At 40.3% G+C, this 18933-nt stretch overlaps 1 long non-coding RNA gene across 1 annotated transcript in view; it reads left to right on the top strand.

Annotated features, from left to right (window-relative positions):
• LOC124239811 (uncharacterized) overlaps positions 1-11835 on the top strand; it is a 40655-nt gene extending 28820 nt beyond the window's left edge. Inside the window, exons 2-3 of the long non-coding RNA XR_006888701.1 lie at positions 7048-7285; positions 10346-11835. This is a non-coding gene — a long non-coding RNA (uncharacterized LOC124239811). The remainder of the gene's footprint in view (positions 1-7047; positions 7286-10345) is intronic.
• The last annotated feature ends 7098 nt before the right edge of the window (positions 11836-18933 follow it).

Here is an 18933-nt window from a genome sequence, read left to right as displayed (position 1 = left end):
TGAGGAAGTGAAGGACTTATATAATGAAAATTACAAGGCCTTTCTGAGAGAATTGGATGACGACATAAGGAGATGGAAAGACATTCCATGTACATGGATTGGAAGAATAAACATAGTTAAAATGTCTATTCTACCTAAAGCAATCTACAGATTCAATGCCATCCCAATCAGAATCCCAATGACATTCTTTACAGAATTAGAACAAAGAATCCTAAAATTCATATGGGGCAACAAAAGACCCCGAATTGCTAAAGCAATCCTGAGAAAAAAGAACAAAACGGGAGGCATCACAATCCCTGACTTCAAAACATACTACAAAGCTGCAGTAATCAAAACAGCATGGTACTGGTACAAAAACAGGTGCACAGATCAATGGAACAAAATTGAAAGCCCAGAAATAAAACCACACATCTATGGACAGCTTATCTTTGACAAAGGAGCTGAGGGCATACAATGGAGAAAAGAAAGTCTTTCAACAAATGGTGCTGGGAAAACTGGAAAGCCACATGTAAAAGAATGAAAATTGACCATTCTTTCTCACCATTCACCAAAATAAACTCAAAATGGATTAAAGACCTAAAGGTGAGACCTGAAACCATAAGGCTTCTGGAAGAAAACGTAGGCAGTACACTCTTTGACATCAGTATTAAAAGGATCTTTTCGGACACCATGCCTTCTCAGAGAAGGGAAACAATAGAAAGAATAAACAAATGGGACTTCATCAGATTAAAGAGCTTCTTCAAGGCAAATGAAAACAGGATTGAAACCAAAAAACAACCCACTAACTGGGAAAAAAATATTTACAAATCATATATCTGACAAAGGCTTAATATCCTTAATATATAAAGACCTCTCACAACTCAATCACGAAACATCAAACAACCCAATCAAAAAATGGGCTGGAGACATGGACAGACATTTCTCCAAAGAAGGTATAATGATGGCCAATAGGCACATGAAAAGATGCTCATCATCGCTGATCATCAGGGAAATGCAAATCAAAACTACACTAAGATATCACCTTACACCCGTTAGAATGACAAAAATATCTAAAACTAGTAGCAACAAATGTTGGAGAGGTTGCGGAGAAAAAGGAACCCTCATACACTGCTGGTGGGAATGCAAACTGGTGCAGCCACTATGGAAAACACTATGGAGATTCCTCAAAAAACTAAAAATAGAACTACCATACGATCCAGCCATCCCACTACTGGGTATTTATCCAAAGAGCCTGAAGTCAGCAATCCCAAAAGTCCTGTGCACCCCAATGTTTATTGCAGCACTGTTTACAATAGCCAAGACGTGGAAGCAACCTAAGTGCCCATCAACAGACGAATGGATAAAGAAGATGTGGTACATATATACAATGGAATACTACTCAGCTGCAAAACAGAACAAAATCATTCCATTTGCAATAACATGGATGGACCTTGAGAGAATTATGTTAAGTGAAATAAGCCAGCAAGAGAAAGATAATCTGTGTATGACCCCACTCATATGAGGAATTTAAAACTATGGACCAAGAACAGTTTAGTGGATACCAGGGGATATGTGGGGTGGGGGGTGGGCACAAAGGGTGAAGTGGTGCACCTACAACATGACTGACAAACATTAATGTACAATTGAAATTTCACAAGATTGTAACCTATCAATAACTCAATAAAAATAAAATAAAATAAAATTAAAAAAAGCTATTGCACCAACCCTGGTAAGAAATAATGATGGTCTATGTAGTAGGTGAATGACGACTCCTAAAAAGATATGTCTACATCCTAAGCCCTAGAACCGGTGAGTGTGACCTTATTTGGAAAAGGGGACATTACAGATCTAGTTAAGTTATGGATCTCGAGATGAGATCATCCTGGATTATCTAGGTAGGCCCTAAATCAAATGAGAAATGTGCTTATAAGAGACAGAAGAGAAGACACAGAGACAGAGGAGAAAGCCATGTGAAGGTGGGGGCAGAGATTGGAATGATGCAGCTACAAACCAAGGAATGCCTGGAACAACCATAAGCTGGAAGAGGCAAGAAAAGATTCCTCCTCCCTAGAGCCTTCAAAGGGAGCCTGGTCCTGCCAACACCTTGATTTCAGACTTCTGATCCCCAGAACTGTGAGAAAACAAATTACCGTTGCTTTAAGCCACCTCGTTTGTGGGAATATGTTATGGCGACCCTAGAAAACTAATAAAGTATGTTATTTATATACTGTTGAATGACAAATTATCCCAAAACTTAGCAGCTCAAAATAATAAAATTTATTACGTTACACATTTATTATCCAGGAGCGACTTAGCTGGGTAATTCTGGCTCAGGGTTTCTCACTAAGATATCACCTTACACCCGTTAGGTGTCAGCTGGGGCTAACGTTATCTGAAGACTTGAATGAGGCTGATGGATCCACTTCCAAGATGTGTCACTCACATGGCTGTTGACTGAAGGCCTCAGTGCCCCACAACGTGGACCACTGAAAGGATGCTTGATTGTCCACATGGCATGGTAGCTGGCTTTCCTCAGAGCTACTGATTTCACATCATCATTTCCACCACATTGTATTCATTAGAAGTGAGTCACTAACTATAACCCATATTCAAGAGAAGGGGAATGAAACTACAACTTCTGAAAGGAGATAAACAATTTTTTTAAATATTTTAAAACAATCACAACGGCACAGACCAACAGGGTAAATTAGACTCCATTAAAGTTAAATTTTTTATTTGTTAAAGACAGTCTAAAGAGAATGAAAAGACAAGCCACAGACTGGGATTTTCAATACATATATTTGACAAAGCACTTGTGTTCAAAATACATAAATAACTCTCAAAAATCAACAATAAGAAAACAACCCAATTCTTTTCAAATACAAAGGATTCAAACACTTTACCAATAAGGAAATACAGATGGCAAACAAGCACATGGGAAGATGCTCACCATCATAAATCATTAAGGAAATGCAAATTTAAAAAATTACTACTATATACCTATTAGGATTGTTTTTTAAAAATTAACGATACTAAGTGCTGGTAAAGACGCAGAGCTGGAACACTCATACTTGTTGACAGGAATGTAAAACTTTGGAAAAGGAGTTTTGTGGTTTCTTATAAAAGTATGCACACCGTAATCCAGTAACCCCACTCCTTATGTTCACACAAAAATTGTACACAAATGTTTATAGAAGCTGTATTTATAATTCTCAAAAACTGGAAACAGCCCAAATATCCAGCAACATGTGAAAAGGTAAATAAAATGCAGTATACGTTGGCAAATTTAATGCAATATTACTTGGCAATAATAGGGAGAGGACTACTGATACACAAAATCACCCAGATGACTCCCAGGACTGTTATGCTGAGTGAATAAATCCATACACAGCAGAGCGCGTACTCTATGATTCCATTCACGCAAAATGCAAACCAAACAGCAGTGAAGAAAAGCAAATCAGTGGGTGCTGTGACCAAGGGTGGAGGGAAAAATGGACTGCAAAGAGGCCCAAGGAATCTCCTGAGGATGAGGAAATAGTCAGCATCATGATTGGAGTGGTAGTTTCACAAGTGAATATAACTGTCAAACTCATGGCATTGTGCACTTGAAACAGATACAGTTTATTGTGAATAAACTATTTCCTATCAAGCTGTTAAGGAAAAGACATCTCTAATATCATTTTAGTTTATTATGATGTTCTTCTTTCTCCTAAAAATGAATGAAACAAAAAAATTTGTCTAATAAAGTGATTTGCATAGTCAAGTCACTAATATATCATCTTTCTAGAGTGTCTTCTCATCCATCACAGTTTTTCCATCTTTTTTCCTTCACCAGCTCTCTTGAAAGCAAGCACTGCAAGAGTTTTGGAGCACTAGCCCCACTTCTGCAGAGTTCTGTAGCTATTGCCCAGAATTTGGTGCTCCAGGAGATACAGTTTACCCTTAAATTGAGCTAAATTTCTTGAATCCTGCATTTTTCCATTCACTCAGATCCAGGCTCAATCTCAGAGCTCAATGCAACTGGATTATTGATGCCTTGGGAGATCGTAGGTAGGGCTGATTCCCATAAACCACTTGGAACTATAGGCCAGGAACTTGTCAACCAGGGATTTTGTCTTCAGTGCCTGGCACTTAGAGTCACAAACTTAGGAGGCTTAGAGAACGCTGGTCCGAATCCTGGCTTCCTTTCAACCTGACCTTCCCCAACAAGTCAGCTTCTTCTTTGACTCTCCAATGATGCAGAACTCGCAGCCAGGTTCATTGTCTTCCTTGTGGTTGATCAAACCTCTCTCCCTTGAAGTTTACTCCTTTCTGGCCTCTCTCCCTAGTTCATGGGGTGCCCAGACTTCTCATCCTAACCCCCAATTGCCGCTGACCCCTTCTGCACATCCAGGCAGTCCCCACCAGAGGACACTCCAAGCACAATGTCTCCCATCTGTAGGCACCTCCTCTGCTTCCATTTCTTTGCTTTGCTCTCTGCCCTGTGACGAGTGGGTCAACCACAAGACCTAATCCCTGCCAAGAGATATTTAATTGTCATTTCAAAGCACTTAGTGCTATAACCCCACTAAAAGCGAGTAGTTATCTAGGAGTAGAATTGCTGGGTTATATGGTAAACCTATATTTAACATTTTCAGGAACTGCCAAATTGTTTCCCAAAGTTGTTACACTATTTTATATTCTTACCAGCAATGTATGAGGGTTCTGATTTCTTCACATCCTCATCCATCCTTGTTATTGCCCTTTTTTTGATTATAGTCATTCTGGTGGGTGTGACGTGGTTTTGATTTGCATCTTCCCTGATGATTAAGGATGTTGAGCATCTTCTTAGGTCCTTATTGGACATTCGTCTATCTTCTTTGAAAAAATGTCTATTCAAATCCTTAATCCATTTTTAATTGGGTTGTCTGTCTTTTTGTTATTGAGTTGTAAGGGTTCTTTATATATTCTGGACATAGTCCCTTATCAGATGTATGATTTGCAAATATGTTCTCCCCGTCATTAGGATGCCATTTTACTTTCTTGGTGGTGTCTTTTGAAGTACAAAAGTTTTAAATTTTGATAAAGTCCAACTTACTAATCTTCTCTTTTATTGCTTGTGCTTTTGGGGTCATATCTAAGAAATCCTTGCCTAACCTAACATACCAAGATTTATTCCTATGTCTACTTCTAAGAGTTTTATAGTTTAAGCTCTTATATTTAGCTTTGTGATTCACTTTGAGTTAATTTTTGTTTATTATGTGATAAAGGGGTTCAAATTCATTTTCCTGCATGTGGACATCCAATTGTATCGATATAGATTTGCTTAATGAATGAAAAGTATGATATGACTTGTCTTCAGAGATCATTAGGCATCTAGGTATTTCCTACAATTCTTATAGGCTAAAGGAAAAGAATGAGTCTTTTAAACTGGTACAGGACACAGCAAATTTGCTTTTACCTAACGTATTTCTAAGGTTTTTAGAAAGGAAAAGAGAGAGTGCATTAGAACCATAGACAAAGTGTGATGGCATTTTAGCCACATTAGGCTCTGCTAATTATTCTGCTAGTAGCCACCTGGGGGAGGGGGAGCGTTAGAGTATTCCTAGCACCTGTAAATTTGGGGAGAGGAATGCCTCCTTCGTGGGGAAGAGTAAACTTCAGCTGAATTGAGAAGACCAGATAAGGATTCGACAGAGCCCCCAGAGTCCAAATGACTACTGTATAGAAGGCTACAGGGCTTGTTGTTGTCTTTTAAATTTTTCTACCCCAAATTTTCAACTGTAAACGGTCCCCAATTTACAATGGTTTGATTTAAAATTTCTCGACTATACGATAGGGCAAAAGTTATACGCATTCAGTAGAAACTCTCCTTCACATTTTGAATTTTGTTCTTTTTCTGTGCTAGTGATATGCGGAGCAATACTCTCACATGACGCTGGACAGCAGCAAAGAGCTGCAGCCCCCAGTCAGCCACCAATCATGAAGTCATACACTTACCCCCATTCTGTACCCACACAACCATTGTGTTATTCACTTTCAGTACAGTATTCAATAAATTGCACGAGATATTTAACACTTTGTTATAAAACAGGCTTTGTGTTAGATGATTTTGCCCAATTATAGACTAATGTAAGTGTTTTGAGCATGTTTAAGGTAGGCTAGGCTAGCTATGATGTTCAGTAGGTTACGGGTGTTAAATGTATTTTCAACTTACAACATTTTCAACTTACGATGAGTTTATCAAAATGTAACCCCATCGTAAGTCAAGGAAGATTTGTAAATATATTGAAAGTTTTGCTCATCTTTGAAATTCATCTCCAGTTTAATAATGGACAGAACAAGAGCCCAGTTTATGTGCCTGCCTCTGTGAACTCTTCCCAGACTCCTCCAGACACCTCTGCCCTCAGAAGTCTGGCTACCCTGGCTTTCCCAAATCCTCAGCTCTGGCTTATCAGCTCAGAGAGACCATCAGCCTCTGTTTGGGTGAGCCTTCCCTGTGCTGCGCTTGGAAACTTTCTCTAGTCAATTAGCTGAGGAAGTCGTGGGTTCACCCTGGTCGTTTTCCTTTGCTCAGGAACCACTGTCATGCACTGTCTATTGTTCAATGTCTCAACATCGTTTCACATGTTTTCCTGGTATTTCAGTTGTAAATACAGTCCTGATTACTACATTATGACCAGTTGTGGATGTCCTATGTCACAAATTTAATGTCATGTTTTTAACTTTTATTTGATTCAAAATATTTTCTAATTTATCTTGTGATTTCTTCTTTGACATATAGGTTATTTGAAAGTGTATAGATAAGGGGCACAGAGAGGAGTGTTGAAATCTGACAACAATTATGGACTTGTCTATTTCTCTTTTCAGTTATATAAGTTCTTGCCTTATATAAGTTGATATCTCCTGATTTAATTGTTGCTCTAAAGTTTATGCAATATATACCTGTAACTTACAATTTGCTTCCAAATTTATATCTCTATATATAGTGTAAGAATCTTATGTTAATGAATTAATTACCAAAATTAATTGATGCTTGAATGAATGAATTAACAAAATTTAATTGATCTTACGATATTTGCTTTCTAGTCAATGCTGAAAAAAATATATCCCGGTAAAGAAGGATCTTTGTCTTTGGGGCCTCTGGGTAAAGGAAAACAAACCCCATGAAAAGGATTGACCCTGATGTTGGCTCATTCCTCTGGATGGTCCCATCTCCCCATCGACCTCACACAATTTGGATGCTGCCACAAGCTTCTCAGAACAATTCCTTCACCTCTTTCTCACAAGTGTCACTGCTGCACAGACTTAAAACCATCTTTACGAGGTGAGTGGACAGAAATACAATTGAAGTATTTATTGTGAGGCACAGCCATATGGCTTGTGTTCAAAGAAACTCAGCTTCTTCCCTTATGAAAAAGCAGCTCTAGGAAGAGCTTATTCTCTTCTCTTAGAGAGACTTCCACCCTGGGAGGATAAGGAAAGGATCGTCCTTTGCAAAGGATCAGCCTTGTGTCCAGGCTATGCAACCTGGACACAAGGAAAAGGGAAGGAGCCCACTCTGTCAAGAAGAGGTCCTCTGCCTCACTTCATTGCCAGCCCTCCCCTACCCCACCCCTGCTTCTCCCACATAACTCCCTACTTTCTTCCACTTTCCCTCTCTGTTCTTCTCCTTCCAGCCAGCCTGCCATGTAGGAGAGGATATTAGATATGCTTCACCAAGAGTGACTACATGAAGCAAACCCAAACCCAAACCCTGAACCCAAAAAGATTAGAACAAAAGGAATTAACACAGTTTAGTAAATACTTTAACCTTCCCCAACAACATATTTTATTTATCCAAGTCCCAAGCTATGGTTGGTGTGAAGAAATGAGACACAATACAAATAACATAGAACCTTTTAAGATAACAGCTCAGTGGACTTATTGAGAAAATGAGCAAATCTCTTACCTGGAAATTAAATCCACTCAATGGCTATTGAATCGCCCGAGTAGCCAGACTACCATCTGGCACCATGCCTCTTTTTTAAAATTTTTTTGGTGAGGAAGATTGGCCCTGAGCTAACATCTGTTGCCAATCTTCCTCTTTTTGCTTGAGGAAGATTGTCCCTGAGGTAACATCTGTGCCAATCTTCCTCTGTTTCGTATGTGGGATGGCACCACAGCATGGCTTGATGAGCAGTGTGTAGGTCTGCACCTGGGATCTGAAACTGTGAACCTGGGGGTGCCAAAGTGGAGTGCACGAACTTAACCCCTATGCCACCAGGACGGCCCCATCCACGCCTCTTTTTTTTTTTTTTTAAAAGATTTAATTTTTTTTCCTTTTTCTCCCCAAAGCCCCCCGGTACATAGTTACATATTCTTAGTTGTGGGTCCTTCTAGTTGTGGCATGTGGGACGCTGCCTCAGCGTGGTTTGATGAGCAGTGCCATGTCCGCGCCCAGGATTCGAACTGACGAAACACTGGGCCGCCTGCAGCGGAGTGCGTGAACTTAACCACTCGGCCACGGGGCCAGCCCCCCACACCTCTTTTTTTATCATGGGATAATGTAGAAGCCATATAACAATCAGCAGCCTTCTCTAGAAGGTTTTGCTTTACATTTATTGTCACCCTGCTTATCTGCCATGCCTGGACCTCAGCCCACAACCTGTTCGAGAATCCGAAGACCAGGTAAGACACAAAAAGAGTCTTCATGAGTTCATTCCTTCACGTGCCAAGAGCTTTCTCCCTTGCTTTTTGCTGAGATTGCCATATGTTTACCACAAACAGTCAAGACAGCTATTACAAACCACAGGGCAGTAAAATGATAGGTTTATTTATTCATTCTTGAAAGGGTTTAACCCAGCTAAATCAGTGCTTAATTGCAAATTTCTTGTTAGAGGTCTTTTCTCATTCAGAATACCACAGAGCCAGCATGGCTCCTTGTGAAGGTAAGTGTTCGGGATAAGGGGAATTTGTGACTTGAAACCTTTTCCATACTGAACACAAATGTCATCTCTACCACACCGAGTTCTCTACTACTCCATCACTTTATCAAATAGGCCCATGATAAGGGCATCAGCCTGATTCTCCCCACAGAGCGATGGAAACAGATTCCACACAGTGGGCATGATAATCGGTAGCCATCTGAATTGTGGCTCAGCGCTTAAGCTCTGGCTATTTTCTCCTACATGAGTTTTTCAAAGATCTAAATGGCAGCCCCTAAAGGGCAAGAATCATGACTAATTCAACAGTATCTTCCTACTCCTTACTGTTTTTCATATTATAAACACTCAATAAATGATTTTTGAGTGAATGAGTGTGTTCAGGCCTTAAATTCACACTCATCTGTGTAGGCTCAGCTGGATCTCTCTTATAAAAAAAGCCTGCTGTGCCTTCAAAAGGAAAAAAGACCAAAGGACAAGATAAGGTGGCTGCTCTGACCAGCCATGTGACTTGGGAGGCATTTTAACACTGTGGGTCTCAGTGTCTCCATCTGTAATATGAAGGAGTGGGACTGGCTGATGTCTTAGATGTGCTTTGGCTTTTAAATTCAGAAAACAAAACACTACAACATCTTCCAGAAGATCAGGGGGAAGACATTCCCTCTGTGAATGTCATAGCAAGGACAAGCGTATCTCGTTAGCTAAGCCACTGTTGCATTTTAGCCCCAAATCTAAAAAGCCACTCTACAGAAACCTAAATTAAATTAAATTATTTCTGTATTCTAGTTTTAGAAGAAAATGGAAATCTGTTTAGGGATGAGAGGGCCTTCAGACCTTTACTCAATCTGCATAAACATTCTAACCCTACACAGAGAAAACAGGTTGAAAACTATGGCCCCAGAGCACTCAGAATACCTCAGCTATCAAGGGAAGATTTAAGATTACATGAAGTGTATTCTACGCTATATTTAAATTAAGAAGGTCCACGATCATGTTAACTTGAAATGACTGTAGGGTTTTTTAAATTTCCAAATATATAAGTCACCTTGTTAAATCAGAGTTGGCCGAAGTAAGATTCTAGAGAGCACCCTCTAGCGGCAAAGAGTACAATAGCTGAGTAGCAGTTTTGTCCTGTAATTGCACAGACTGGGCAAATAATAGCTGCCATTTATTGAGCACTTATTCCATTTCAAGGACTGGCCCGGATGTTTCATATGGTAATAAGATAAAGGATTTCGTAAGAGCAATTTTCAATGCCATCGAGAGAACTGGTAGCCTTTTATTTCACAGAGCCCAAGCTATACCTTAAGATTTATTTCACTGAGTGTGTTTCCACGCTGTCTTCCTGGACACTGGGGCGGCGTCCAGCCTCAGCACATTCTCCTGCACCTTTATGGCACCTGCCTGGAGTTCTGAGCTGTAGTAGAGATGCTCTATATGTCATATTTCTCTTTTATTTTCAGCTCAGAGCCCCTAATTTCAAGTTGGCAAAATGAAGACAGAAGAGAAAAAAGCAAGCAATACCAAAAAGAAAAAAAAGAAAAAAAAAAACAGGAAAAAAGGGTAAAGATACAGCTTGTGACTTTATGACAATTTTCGTGAGTCCAAGGATCTTTTTAATTCAAACAAAATTGCCTAACATCCATGATTCGAGACGCATTTAATAAACAGCAAAATACTTATTTATATGATTACAAGTTGCCTTCGTCAGTGATCTACATCCTCCTCAGATCTTTCAAGTGTCCTATGTGTCTTATGTAGTGAATTTCTGTATTGAGCATCTCATCTGAGGAAACTGGTGCCCATTTCTCAAAAGGGCTTGCCAAGTATTACCAACGCTTGCGGCAAACCAAGGCCTGAGGAGACAAATATTTTCGAACATTCTGATCACGAGTGTTCTGCCCCTTCCTTAGAGAGCTCGACGTCGCAGCACCCACGCCAGGGTGAGCCCTCCACAGAGGCTGCAGACTAATGCATCCTAGCTGACCAGGCTCCATTCTTAGCAGGCTCCATGGGCCCAGATCCTCCAACTTTCTAAAGGACACTGGAATGTAGAAACCTCCTAATTTTTAAATTTTGGAAACTTTGAATGTAAAAAAAGATCAAACTATGTGTAAACACTGTCCGAGCCAGAGGCATCCCTCCAGTCTTAGATTTCTGCCTGTGCCCTTGGGAACTTTGAGGACTGAGGTTCCAATCACCCTGGGAGATGCCTTCCTGACCAGATCCTGAGGACCGTGATGAAGACATCCAGAAGAGAAGAGCTGCTGGGTGCTTCTGATGTGCTTCACTCTCACCGTCAGTGATGCCTCGTTAAGGCAAGAAGCACATGCTCTTACTCACTAGTCCCCCTTACTTGATACTCTCTCATTATTTGGATATTTCCACCAGTTTCCAAGAAGATGCAAGTTTGCAGTGTCTGTTGTAAATCACTTATTTGCTCTCTCTGTAGCCATTCAGAGTCATGCCTTTTTCTTTGTAGTCATTAAAACCTGACCTCCAGTTAAACCCACATCACTTTTCTGGGTAGGCTGTGCTGTCTCTAACAGGGACTCTGAAATCTTCAGAATCTTCAGACAGAGGCACTAAGACAATGCACGAATTTGAAACGGGACCAAGGCATTGTTGCATTTCCAGCAATATGAGGAGAGGGCTCCTTTACTAAAAGTCTACTTAAGACCATTATCTTACACCAAGAAGAAAAATAAACTCAAAAAGGATTAAAGACTTGAATGTAAGACCCAAAACCATGAAATTTCTAGAAGAAAACATAGGCAGTACACTCTTTGACATCATTCTTAGTGGCATATTTTGAAGTACGATGTCTGACCGAGCAAGGGAAACCAAAGATAAAATGAACAAATGGGACTACATCAAACTAAAAAGCTTCTGCACAGCAAAGGAAAACATCAACAAAATGAAAAGGCAACCTAACAATTGGGAGAAGATATTTGCAAACCATATATCAGATAAGGGGTTAATATCCAAAATATACAAAGAACTCATACATCTCAACAACAAAAAAAACCAACAACCCAATTAAAAAATGGGCAAAAGATCCGAACAGAGACTTCTCCAAAGAAGATATATGGATGGCCAAAAGGCATATGAAAAGATGGTCAACATCATTAGCTATCAGGGAAATGCAAATCAAAACTGCAATGAGATATCACCTCTCTCCGGTTAGAATGGCTATAATTGACAAGACAGGAAACAAGTGTTGGAGAGGATGTGGAGAGAAGAGAACACTTGTACACTGCTTGTGGGAGTGCAAACTGGTGCAGCCACTATGGAAAGCAGTATGGAGTATCCTTAGAAAATTAAGAATAGATCTACCATATGATCCAGCTATTCCACTGCTGGGTATTTATCCAAAGAACTCAAAAACACAAATGCATAAAGATACATGCACCCTAGGGGCGGGACCAAGATGGTGGAGTGAGTGGTCTTCTTTGTCTCTCCTCCATCGAATCCACAACTAATTGGACATTCACCGATTAACAAAGGATATCCAGATAGCATCTCAACACGCCTAAGATTCTCGTGCTACTATACATCGGAAGGCGGACGGACCTCCCCCCTGGAGGAGGTGGAAATAGGTGAAAACTCTCTGACCCCCGACCCCTGACCTCCGGACAGCCTAGTTCCTGCAGGAGGCTCTCTTCCAGCGCACTCCCCCATAGCATCACCACACACCAAGGGCGGGAGTGTGCACTCACCAGCAGAGTGATGGTGGAAACAGGTGACAACAGCCCTACCCAAGCCCCCCGTGATTACACCTAAGCCCAGGGGGAATCCCCAGGGTCCCGCACCCACCAGCAGGGAAGGCCTCCGCTGGCCATTAGCAGGGAGGCCCTGCCCAGAATCCAGAAGAAAGGGAAGCTCCCAGTGGGCAGATTCCCCGGCACGGCACCAGACTGCAAGCTGCTGCCAGGCTCACGGTCTCCGGCACACGGGTCGGTGCAGGGGGCACCTGGACTTCCCGTAGAGGTGCTTGGGGACACGGTTGGAGCTCCAGTGCCCAACTCTGTGGCCCCAGGGGAGGCTCCAGGGCCCCGCACCTCCCCAGCAGGGAAAGCCTCTGCTCGCCATTGGCAGGGAGGCTCCGCCCAGCATTCGGAACACCAGGAAGCTCCCTAGAGCAGAATTCCCCACAAGTCAGCATCTTACAAGCCACTGCCAGGCCCACGGACTCTGGCCGTGTCCCAGACAAGGCAAAGGGCTCCCAGAGATCCTGTGAGAGTGGAGTGGGGCAGAGTGGAGCTCCGGTGAAATGGCTACGTAGCCCAGGGGGAACTCCAGGTTCCTACAGCAGCCTCAGCGAAAGCCTCTGCACAGCACTAGTGGAGAGGTCCCGACTGGCAATCGCAAGGCAGGAAGGCCCTGGGGCAAAAGTAGCACAGCTAGGTGAGCTAACAACTGACTGCAGAAGATATCCATGGCTCTGCTGGGACCTATAGTGGACAAGTGTGATCTTGTGGGCTCTGTTAGGGACAAAGTGGTGATTATAGGTGATCCTGCTACTGGCTGCTGGGAAAGCCCACAACACCGCTGCAGACCACAAGGAGGGAGTGTGTCTAAGTGGGCTGCAACAGTAGGCACCAGCAGCCTGAGGCCCCCTTGCGATTGCCCCCACAACCGATGAGGGACCCCACAGGACCACTGTGACTATGAGGTCCAGGTCCAGTCAGTAACAGCTGATAGGGTTCCTGGTTGGTGCAGTCTAAACAGCTGCCCCCCACACACACACCAGTCACAACAAGTGGAAGCAGCAACTAAACTCTATCTCTATGCGGAGGCACAAATCTACACCATCAAGCAGTATGAAAAAATATATTAAATCTCCAGAACAGAAGGAAAATGATAAGCACCCAGAAAACAATCCCAAAGACAATGAAATCTATAACCTAAATGACGATGATTTCAAAACTGCCGTTATTAAAAAACTCAACAAGCTAAAAGAGAATTCAGATAGACAACTCAATGAGTTCAGGAGCTACGTCACAAAAGAGCTTGACACTATAAAGAAGAACCAACTAGAAATACTGGAGATGAAGAACACAATGGAGGAGATTAAGAAATATCTGGACTCTCTGAATAGTAGGGTCGATAATATGGAGGACAGAATTAGCAATTTGGAGGATAGGAATATAGAAATGCTGCAGACAGAGGAGGAGAGAGAACTAAGACTAAAAAGAAATGAAGAAACTCTCTGAGAAATATCTGACTCAATTAGGAGATGCAACATAAGGATTATAGGTATACCAGAGGGAGAAGAGAAGGAGAAGAGGGCAGAAGGCCTGTTCAAAGAAATAATAGCTGAGAACTTTCCAAACTTGGGAAGAGAGATGGAACTTCATGTGACACAAGCCAATAGATCTCCAAACTTTATTAACACAAGAAGACCAACCCCAAAGCATATAGTAGTGAAACTAGCAAAAGTCAACAACAAAGAAAAAATACTAAGGGCAGCCAGGCAGAAGAAAATAACTTACAAAGGAAACCCCATAAGGCTATCAGCAGATTTCTCAGGAGAGACCTCACAGGCTAGAAGAGATTGGAATGAAATATTCAAAACTCTGAAGGACAAAAACCTGCAGTCAAGAATACTCTACCCAGCAAAAATATCCTTCAAATACGATGGAGAAATAAAAACTTTCCCAGATAAACAAAAGTTAAGGGAGTTCATCACCACAAAACCTCCTCTTCAAGAAATGCTAGGGAAGAATCTCATTCCTGAAAAATCAAAAAAAGGAAAGGGGCTACAAAATCCAGAGCAAAGGAGATAAGCAGAAAGACCATAACACAAAGTAACAGCTCTCCATCAGGACAAAATACAAAAGAACCAGAAAACAAGTGATAAAATGGCAACAGTAGGCCCCTACATTTCAATAATCACTCTAAACGTGAATGGATTGAACTCTCCAATCAAAAGGCACAGAGTGGCAGGATGGATCAAAGAACAAGATCCAACAATATGCTGCCTCCAGGAAACACACCTCAGCCCCAAAGACAAACACAGACTCAAAGTGAAGGCATGGAAGACAATACTCCAAGCTAATAATGAACAAAAGAAAGCAGGTGTTGCCATACTTATATCAGACAAAGTAGACTTCAAAGCAAAACAGATAAAGAAAGACAAAGAGGGGCAGTATATAATGATAAAAGGGATGCTCCACCAAGATGACATAACACTTATAAATATATATGCACCCAACACAGGAACACCAAAATTCGTAAAGAAACTATTAACAAAACTAAAAGGAGACATCAACAGCAATGCAATAATAGTAGGGGACCTCAACATCCCATTAACACCAATGGACAGGTCATGCAGACAGAAAATCAACAATGAAATTATAGAATTAAATGAAAAATTAGATCAGATGGACCTAATAGATATATATAGGACACTTCATCCAAAAACAGCAGGTTACACATTCTTCTCAAGCGCGCATGGAACATTCTCAAGGATAGACCATATCTTGGGAAACAAAGCAAGCATCAATAAGTTCAAGAGGGTTGAAATAATATCAAGCATCTTTTCTCATCATAATGCTATGAAACTAGAAATCAACTACAAGAATAAAGCTGGGAAAGGGCCAAAAATGTGGAGACTAAACAACATGCTACTGAACAAACAATGGATTATTGAAGAAATTAAAGAAGAAATCAAATATTATCTGGAGACAAATGAAAATGAAAACACACCGTACCAAATTATTTGGGATGCAGCAAAGGCAGTCCTAAGAGGGAAATTCATTGCAATACAGGCTCACCTCAATAAGCAAGAAAAATCTTACGTAAACAACCTCAAACGACACCTAATGGAATTGGAAAAAGAAGAACAAACAAAGCCCAAAGTCAGTAGAAGGAGGTAAATAATAAAAATTAGAGCAGAAATAAATGATATTGAAACAAAAAAGACAGTAGAAAGGATCAATGAAACAAAGAGTTGGTTCTTCAAAAAAATTAACAAAATCGACAAACCCTTAGCCAGACTCACTAAAAAAAAAGAGAGAAGTCTCAAATAAATAAAATTAGAAACGAGAGAGGAGAAATCACAACAGATACCGAAGAAATACAAAGGATCATAAGAGAATACTATGAAAAACTATATGCCAACAAATTGAACAACCTAGAAGAAATGGATAAATTCCTAGACTCATACAACCTACCCAAACTGAACCAGGAAGAAATAAAGAATGTGAATAGACCAATCACAAGTAAAGAAATAGAAACAGTAATCAAAAACGTCCCCAAAAATAAGAGCCCAGGGCCAGACGGCTTCTCTGGAGAATTCTACCAAACATTCAAAGAAGGTTTAATATCTATCCTTCTCAAACTATTCCAGAAAATAGAGGAAGATGGAGCACTCCCTAACACATTCTATGAAGCCAACATCACCCTGATCCCCAAACCTGACAAGGACAACACAAAGAAGGAAAACTACAGGCCAATATCACTGATGAACATAGATGCAAAAATCCTCAACAAAATTTTGGCAAACTGAATACAGCAATACATCAAAAAGATTATGCACCATGATCAAGTGGGATTTATACCAGGGACACAGGGATGGTTCAACATCCGCAAGTCAATCAACGTGATACACTACATTAACAAAACGAGAAACAAAAACCACATGATCATCTCAATAGATGCAGAGAAAGCATTCGACAAGATCCAACATCCATTTATGATAAAAACCCTCAATAAAATAGGTATAGAAGGAAAGTACCTCAACATAATAAAGGCGATATATGACAAAACCACAGCCAACATAATACTCAACGGACAAAAACTGAAAGCCATCCCTCTGAGAACAGGAACAAGACAAGGGTGCCCACTTTCACCACTCTTATTCAACATTGTAGTGGAGGTTTTTCCCAGAGCAATTTGGCAGGAAAAAGAAATAAAAGGAATCCAAATAGGCAATGAAGAAGTAAAACTCTCACTGTTTGAAGACGACATGATCTTATATATAGAAAACCCCAAAGAATCCATAGAAAAACTATTAGAAAAAATCAACAACTACAGCAAAGTTGCAGGGTATAAAATCAACATACATAAATCAGTAGCATTTCTATATGCTAACAATGAACTAACAGAAAAAGATCTCAAGAACTCAATCCCATTGACAATCGCAACAAAAAAAATAAAATACCTTGGGATAAATTTAACCAAGGAAGTGAAAGATCTATACAACGAAAACTACAAGACCTTCTTGAAAGAAATTGATGATGACATAAAGAGATGGAAAGGCATTCCATGCACATGGATTGGAAGCATAAACATAGCTAAAATGTCCATACTACCTAAAGCAATCTACAGATTCAACGCTATCCCAATCAGAATTCCAATGTCATTCTTTACAGAAATTGAACAAAGAATCCTAAAATTCATATAGGACAACAAAAGACCCCGAACTGCTAAAGCAATCCTGAGAAAGAAGAACAAAGCTGGAGGCATCACAATCCCTGACTTCAAAACATACTACAAAGCTACAATAATCAAAACAGCATGGTACTGGTACAAAAACAGATGCACAGATCAATGGAACAGAATTGAAAGCCCAGAAATAAAACCACACATCTATGAACAGCTAATCTTTGACAAAGGAGCTGAGGGCCTACAATAGAGGAAAGAAAGTCTCTTCAACAAATGGTGCTGGGAAAACTGGACAGCCACATGTAAAAGAATGAAAATCAACCATTCTTTTTCACCATTTACTAAAATAAACTCAAAATGGATCAAAGACCTAAAGATTAGGCCTGAAACAATAAGTCTTCTAGAAGAGAATATCGGCAGTACACTCTTTGACATCAGCTTCAAAAGTATCTTTTCGTACACCATAACCCCTCACATGAGGGAAACAATAGAAAGAATAAACAAATGGGACTTCATCAGACTAAAGAGCTTCTTCAAGGCAAGGGAAAACAGGATTGAAACAAAAAAACATCCCACTAATTGGGAAAAAATATTCACAAGTTATTTATCCAACAAAGAGTTAATCTCCATAATATACAAAGAACTCACACAACTCAACAATAAAAAATCAAACAACCCAATTACAAAATGGGCAGGGGACATGAACAGACATTTCTCCAAAGAAGATATACGGATGGCCAATAGACACATGAAAAGTGCTCATCATCACTAATCATCAGGGAAATGCAAATCAAAACTACACTAAGATACCACCTTACACCTGTTAGAATGGCAAAAATATCCAAAACCAAGAGTGACAAATGTTAGAGAGGCTGTGGAGAAAAGGGAACCTTCATACACTGTTGGTGGGAATGCAAACTGATGCAGTCACTATGGAAAACAGTATGGAGATTCCTCAAAAAGTTAAGAATATAAATACCTTATGACCCAGCCATCCCACTACTGGGTATCTATCCTAAGAACCTGAAATCAGCAATTCCAAAAGTTCCATGCACCCCTATGTTCATCACAGCATTATTCACAATAGCCAAGTCATGGAACCAACCTAAGTGCCCAGCAACTGATGATTGGATAAAGAAGATGTGGTGTATATATATACAATGGAATACTACTCAGCCATAAAAAAGGACAAAGTCGTCCCATTCGCAACAACATGGATAGACCTTGAGGGTATTATGTTGAGTGAAATAAGCCAGACAGAGAAAGACGATGAGATGGGATTGGTGGTTACTATAGGGGAAGGGGGCAGTGGGGAGGGCAAAAGGAGTGATTAGGTTCACATGTGAGGTGATGGACTATAATTAGTTTTTGGGTGGTGAACATGACGTAATCTACACAGATTTTGAAACATATTACGAGGTACATCTGAAAGATATATAATGTTATAATCCAATGTTACTGCAATAAAAAAAAATTTTTAAGTCTACTTAATCATTTCACATATTTCATAATTAACTAAGGAAAAGGAAGATGTGACTGAGTTTTCATTTGGGAGTAGTTTTGCTGTGGGTCTGTGCAGCTTCAGAATTTAAATCTCTACTAATTTGTGTAAGTGTAAGATGTATACATTTAATAAATTCTATAAGCACTACTCTCAACC

Source organism: Equus quagga, chromosome 5, assembly GCF_021613505.1.
Source record: "Equus quagga isolate Etosha38 chromosome 5, UCLA_HA_Equagga_1.0, whole genome shotgun sequence".
NCBI classification, from domain to species: domain Eukaryota; kingdom Metazoa; phylum Chordata; class Mammalia; order Perissodactyla; family Equidae; genus Equus; species Equus quagga.
This window is presented reverse-complemented; position numbering and strand designations above follow the sequence as displayed.